The 6,000-nt window shown below is 52.7% G+C and overlaps 1 protein-coding gene across 2 annotated transcripts in view; it reads left to right on the top strand.

The window, feature by feature from the left end:
* The first annotated feature begins 1,059 nt into the window (after nt 1-1,059).
* Nucleotides 1,060-6,000, top strand: part of SOX6 (SRY-box transcription factor 6) — an 841,142-nt gene continuing 836,201 nt past the window's right edge. The window contains exon 1 of one of the 2 annotated variants that reach the window (XM_060261709.1): nt 1,060-1,110. The gene's annotated coding sequence lies outside the window, so the exon portion shown is untranslated. The remainder of the gene's footprint in view (nt 1,111-6,000) is intronic. The other variant, XM_060261715.1, reaches the window with a different exon arrangement.

Here is a 6,000-nt window from a genome sequence, read left to right as displayed (position 1 = left end):
AGAGGCGGAGGATGGGGAGCCCTCAAAGGCTGGCGGGAGCTGTCACCTCACCCCTCCCCCCTCGGCCCCGGAGTGACAAACTCGCTCGCCTCCTTTCCTCTGCCCTTCTCTCCGGCGCGTCCCTCTCGCGCTCCCTCTGCCCCAGCAGCAGCCCAGAAGTCCACTCCCCTCCCCTCCCCTCGCGCGGCTTGTGCCCCCCCCGAGCGCGGAACAAATAGCCGCTTGCCGGGATGCCTGCTTGCTTGTAAGGCTGGCTGCTGAGCTCTAGGAAGCAGGTAAGGCTGCCAAGGCTGCGCGAGGCGAGTGGGAGGCAGGCAGGCAGCGCAGCGCAGGCTCAGGCTGGGGCAGGGGGAAAGAGCCGGCCGGCCGGCGGGGAAGCCGCTGAGTGAGTGGCCGCATCTGCCGGCGCGCGGGAGGAGGGGGGAGGCTGAACCCCGGAGGGGAGCCGCCGAAAGCACTTCACAGCAAACAAGCAAACAAAAGAATTCAGGAGTCGGAGGGTGGCGTCTCCCCCCTCAGACACTCCTGCCTTCTGGTGACACTTCCCATCCCAGCCATCCCAGCAAGTTCTGACTCTCTCTCGCTCTCTCTCTCTTTGAAAAGGGGAAAGACTGAAGGACAGGGAGAAAAGGGAAAGTTGTTTTCTGTTTCATTTGCCCCCTGGAAGTTTGTAGAGATAGGAACTTCTTCTTGTTGTCGTTATTATTATTATTATTATTATTAGACTGCCTGGAATTCCTGCGCGGTAATAATTATCCTGGATTGCCTTAAGTGCTGTACATTTTATTACCTTAGAGACTGTCTACTGTTTGATTGAATTATTCATATCGCCCCCCTTTTTTGGGGGGGGGGAGAAGACTGCATCTGGGGACTCTGATGTGACGTGTAGCTTTTTTTCCCCAGGAACAAAGGGAATGTGGAAATGAAAGAGAGAGGGGAGAGAGGCTGGCAGATGTGATGAGCCGCGGTGAAGGTGTATCCAGTTTGGCACCACTCCCCCTTCTCTCGCGCGCGCTCTCGCTCGCTCTCTCTCTCTCTCCCCCTCTTCGCTCTCCTCCTCGCAGCCTCGCTGAATCCCAGCCTTCCGCAGGCAGCCTGCCCTCTCGCGCTGTAAGTACCCCCAGCCTGCTCTCGGCACAGCAGCGTGCAAAGCCCCGCTTCAACCAGCCCGAGTTTTGCACTGCACAGACAACGCAAAGGAAGAGCGGGGGGATCTTTCCCAACAACTTTGCCAAACTGGGGAAAGATCTCACGTGCAACTTTTCTTTGCGGTTGCGTGTTTGTTTGTTTGTTTGTTTGTTTTTTTGGGGGGAGAAGTTAGGCGATTTGCCACGGTGGCGGGGGGGGGGGGGAGAAGACGACCTGCAAAGTCGGAGGGGTGGTGATGGTTGTTCTTGGTGTGTGGAGTTGCAGGCTTTCCTGGTAAGCGACGCTTCTCAAGCTTTGGTGTCAGATGAACCTGAAATGCCACTTCCGCCAGAAGGACAATGAGACGCGTTGCCAATGGGAGACCTGAGGAATGTTTGGAGTTGGTTGCTCCGGGCTGGGTCTGACGGGCGGTGGGTTGGCTGGCTGGCTGGCTTCTGACCCCCAGATGCAAATCTCTCTCGGGAGGGGGCAACGGGAAGGAGCTTCGGTCTGGGAATTCAGAACAACTGATGGGTTGCTCTGGGTGAGAAACATGAGGGGCTTTGCGCGTGACAGAACTCTTGCCCCCCCACCCCCCCACCCCCAAGCCTACGAATTCTGTCTCCAAGTTTGTTCCCCAGAAATGATTCACTAATCCTATAAGGCATTGTGGGAAGTTTGATTTTTGAAACATTGCGATTGTACCTGAAGTTCTCTCTTTCCTTCCATGTTCCGTAAAACGCAGGCAGGATGAGGTCTCTGCAGCTCCTACCTTCACTTTTTATTGGGGAAAGAGGTGCCGTGGAGCTGAATAGCCCCTGGAGCCCCATTCTAAGTATGCTTATTCTGAAGTTGGTGCCACTAAATTTGAGGTGCCTTGCTTCCTCGAGAACTTGCTGAGGACTGCACCCCTGACTTGCAAGTAAGTCTTTTCGCAAAGACTTCCTCTCGTCCCCCTGGGAGCCCAGCCTGAGGACAGCCACTCCTCCACCTGCCTGAACAGAATCCAGCCAGCGATGTACCTACCTAGCTCCGGAACGTAACATTTTCCTTGGGAGTAAACCTGGAACTTACGGTACTTCCAAGAACTGTGTTGCGGATGGACGTTTGCCTTGTCTCTCCCCTCCTTCGGTATCAGCAGAGGCGGGGTGGGGCGGGGTGGGAAGTCAGAATACCTTGTGGCGGAGACTTGCTGGAAGGGCTCTCTCTGCCCCCTGCCCCCGTTTGATCTGGACAGGTAGAGACGCGCCGCGATCCTATGCAGAGCTGGGGGTTGGCGGGCTTGGGCCACACCTCAGAGCAGCGTCTGATGGGACTCCAGCAGGAGAGGGCGAAAGAAGCGCCGCGCTGGGCTCGGCTCGGCTCGGCTCCCCCACCCGCAGTCCCAGGGCAAGGCAGGCTGCTGGGCGGGCGAAGGGCGCTCGCCTCCTCTGGGCCCCAAGTCCCGCTAGGCTGGCTGGTGACGCCCCCAGCAGCATCTTTAGCCGGGCACGGAGAGTTCCCCTCCCCCCCCCCCTTCCAGCAGTCCCAGAGATGTCTCCGGGGCATCCATCCTCTCAACAGTTGCTGGTGGAAGTGAGTTCGTGCCTTCAGGATCGGGGCGGCCCGCCTTTCTCTGCGCCCGGCGCGGATTTATAGGTCTGCTTGGAACTAAGTCTCCAGGGGAAGAGAGTTGAGTTTGAATGGGAGACTTATTTCCAAGGTGCTTTTCTGGAATCCGGCTGGCTGGACGGGAGGTCGACTGCTGCGAGGCACACGGAAACTTCCGCAAAGTTAAGCAGCTGTTTGTCCTGTCGTGCCCGCGGTCTGTCTAAGGCTAACTGCGCCTTCATCAAACCGTGCTTGCGAGCCTTCCAACTATCTTCGCGGGCGCGCCGCCCCAGCGACACTGGAGCGGCGCGTTTGCCCCCTCCTGTGCCAAGGTGCTCTTTCCACAAGTCCCTCTCCGCCAGTTAGCGATCAGGTTGGTTGCTAATAAATTCGTACCACCTGAGGAATGGATTCCTCGGTTAATTGACTGATAGGAGACACCCGACTATGCTCAAACATGTCACACTGTTGGCTGCCCAGCAAACACAGGGTCCGGGTACCTCAGACTAAAAAAAAAAAAAATCAACTTAAGACAATACGTGAGTTGACATCAGAAAGTGACATCCTTTGTAAGAGATACGAGTTAGGGATTTTTTGCTACCCCAGAGTCAGTTGTTCTCTGCTGTGTAAGTTTACCAGTCACACAGGTCTCTTCATCAAGCACCAGTTTGGCATATGTCTGAACTATGCTAAGGGAGAACGGAAATTGTGACCTATGTATAATGTTTTCCAAGTTTGTGTGATAAATGGGGGGGGGGAGACTAGGGGGGCACCTTCAGAACCAATAGAAATGTTTTAAACAGTTTTTTTTTTAAAATAATTCCCTGCAGCTTCATTCATGATACACATTGTGTCATTATATAAACTAAAAGAAAGACGTAGACTTTAAGTTCTGAAAACAAAAAACAATCAATCGTTTGAATGGAATAAAAAGGACATGGATTTAGGATTTGTAATAGATCCGCGACAAATGACATTTAAAAAAAATTACTCAGGAAAGCGGGATGAATTAAAACTTCCGGTCTTCAAACGGTGCACGAAGATGGTTGTTGAACACTGCTGAATTTTTATTTGGGCAGAGCTATTTTAATTAAGGTTTAAACCATAGTCATAGGACTTTTGGACTACTTGCTTCTACAACCTTAAGTGGAAGAGAACATCTCTCATCGTCCTTATAGCGCTTGGAAGAAGAAGAAAAGCGTGTGTTAAACTGTAAAGGTTAAAATAATCAAAATGAAGCCCCCCCTCCCTAAGAATGAATTAAAATAAAACCAGATTGAGGCGAGCTGGAACGCTTTCTTTTCCATTACGATGTATGAATGAATATTAATCACGTCAGCGCTCTGTCTAGCTGGATTTTAGGATTCTACCCAAGCCCGCAAATTTGAGCTGGAGGGACTTAGGTGAAGCACTGAGGCTCCCTTCTTGGCCTTGACAAGTTTGGACAGCTATTTTAAACCTGAAAAGTTCCCCTGACCCTCCTGGAAACGGGCAGTGTGTGTGTGTGTGTGTGTGCAGGTGGGCCGGTGGAGAAGGACCCAAACCCAAAGACGTCTCCACAAGTATCTTCTGGTCTCTCTCCCCTCACCACCACTACAAGGCTTTCGCCTAGGTGAAATTCATGCCGGAAAAAAGAGCCGCGTTAAGTTTTTTCACTTTTGTTTGCTCACATGATCCCTGACAGTTTGAAAAGCCTCTTTCAGCGTTTCACTCTCCCCCCCCCCCCTTTTGAACTTCCCAAAAAGAAACGATCGAGAAACTTTCCCCTTTCACGCAACATTCCAGAAGCTTCTGCTTGATTTACTCTCTCCACCTCCGCAGAGCTCGCCTTTCTCTTCCCCAACCTTGGCTTTTAATGAACTCTCCTGAAGGGGCTGCTCCTCTGAGCCAGGGGTTCTCAGCTTCCTTTCGGGCATTGCGGGGCAAGGCAATCTCAGAACCAGCACTCCAGACTTCAGCATCTCCCCCCCCCCCCCCCGGATTGCCAGTGGGGCGCCCTTCTGGTTTCACCACTTTCTTCCCATCGCCCCCTCCAGTGCAGGCGGCCGCCGCGTTGTGCATCCGGCGTTGGCTTGGGTGGCAAGCTCTTTCTTTCACCCTTCTCCTTTGCCAGATTGCAGCCGCAGCACCTTTAGGATAATGCGATGCAGAGCCATCCACTTAGTCGCTCCGGACCCCCCCCCCCCCCCCCGTGACTCGGAAGCAAATCCTGTGGGTTGCAATGGCTTTCTAAGAAAGCGCGCTGCGGCTTGTCACTTTCTGCCTAATTTGACCGAACTTGGTCAAGGAGCTGGAACGTGGTCCCTCTGCCTGGGCAAAGAAGTCTCCCCGTATTCCATGGGACTTCCCTCTCCCAAGGGAGTGTGCGTGGGATCGGATTCCCCGGGAGCAAGTGCTCCGACACCAAGTGTTCTGCAACTTTTGAGCGTGGTCCCCATCAACACATCCCAAGTGAAGGTCTAGCTGTATGCACACTTCCACAGTTACAGTGAGGGATTCGCTTCTGCATCAACCGCATCGCGTAGTACGCGGCGTTAGGGCTTCCCACGGCCTCCTTCCTTACCTCAGCAGATCACCTTTTCATGCTTTTCTTCCTGCGACAGCCTCCTGTTCCACATCCCCCCTTCCTCATTTGCATCTGCACCGTCTTCCCCTAAAAGTTACTTCCTGGAAGCTATCAACCGCTGTTGAGCTGAAGAGATTTTTCTTCCGTTTTTTTCCTCCCCATTTTACCTTTCCAGTTTCTGTTCGCCTTGCTTCGCCCGATCCTAGCTATGCCCGCTGGTAAGTAAGCTCACCGAACCCAATGGGGCTCATTTTCAAGTAGCCTGCGCAAGATTCAAGTACTTTCCAGCAAGATTTAGGAGAGTTAATGAGAGCTAAGATGCCTCCTGTTGTTTGTACACCTACTCGCGAGTAGATCTTGTAGATTTTAATGGCACACTGCTGTTTGGGGTGCATCTACCTGAACCCTGGTAAGTAAGCCGGATGTCAAACTCAGCGCACATGGCAGGATCAGGTTGTAAGAGTGGGTGCTTAAACAATGGAGTTCCGCCGGCCAACACACTATTAATAGTTACCTGGAAGTAAGTCTGGACGATTTCAGTGCTATTTTCGAATCGCTGACCCAAATATCACTGAAGGTCATTTGAAAACTGACCGAACACGCATAGGATCGGTCTGCGCGGCTGTAGTCCTATAATGGTTAATTAGAAGTCACCTTAAAGTTTTAGCTGTATATTTAGGATGGATCTCTAAAGCACCTAACTGATGCACTGTAAA

The sequence above is a fragment of the Heteronotia binoei genome, chromosome 21 (assembly GCF_032191835.1).
Source record: "Heteronotia binoei isolate CCM8104 ecotype False Entrance Well chromosome 21, APGP_CSIRO_Hbin_v1, whole genome shotgun sequence".
NCBI classification, from domain to species: domain Eukaryota; kingdom Metazoa; phylum Chordata; class Lepidosauria; order Squamata; family Gekkonidae; genus Heteronotia; species Heteronotia binoei.
Note: the sequence above shows the minus strand (reverse complement) of the source record. Positions and strands in the feature narration are given on the sequence as shown.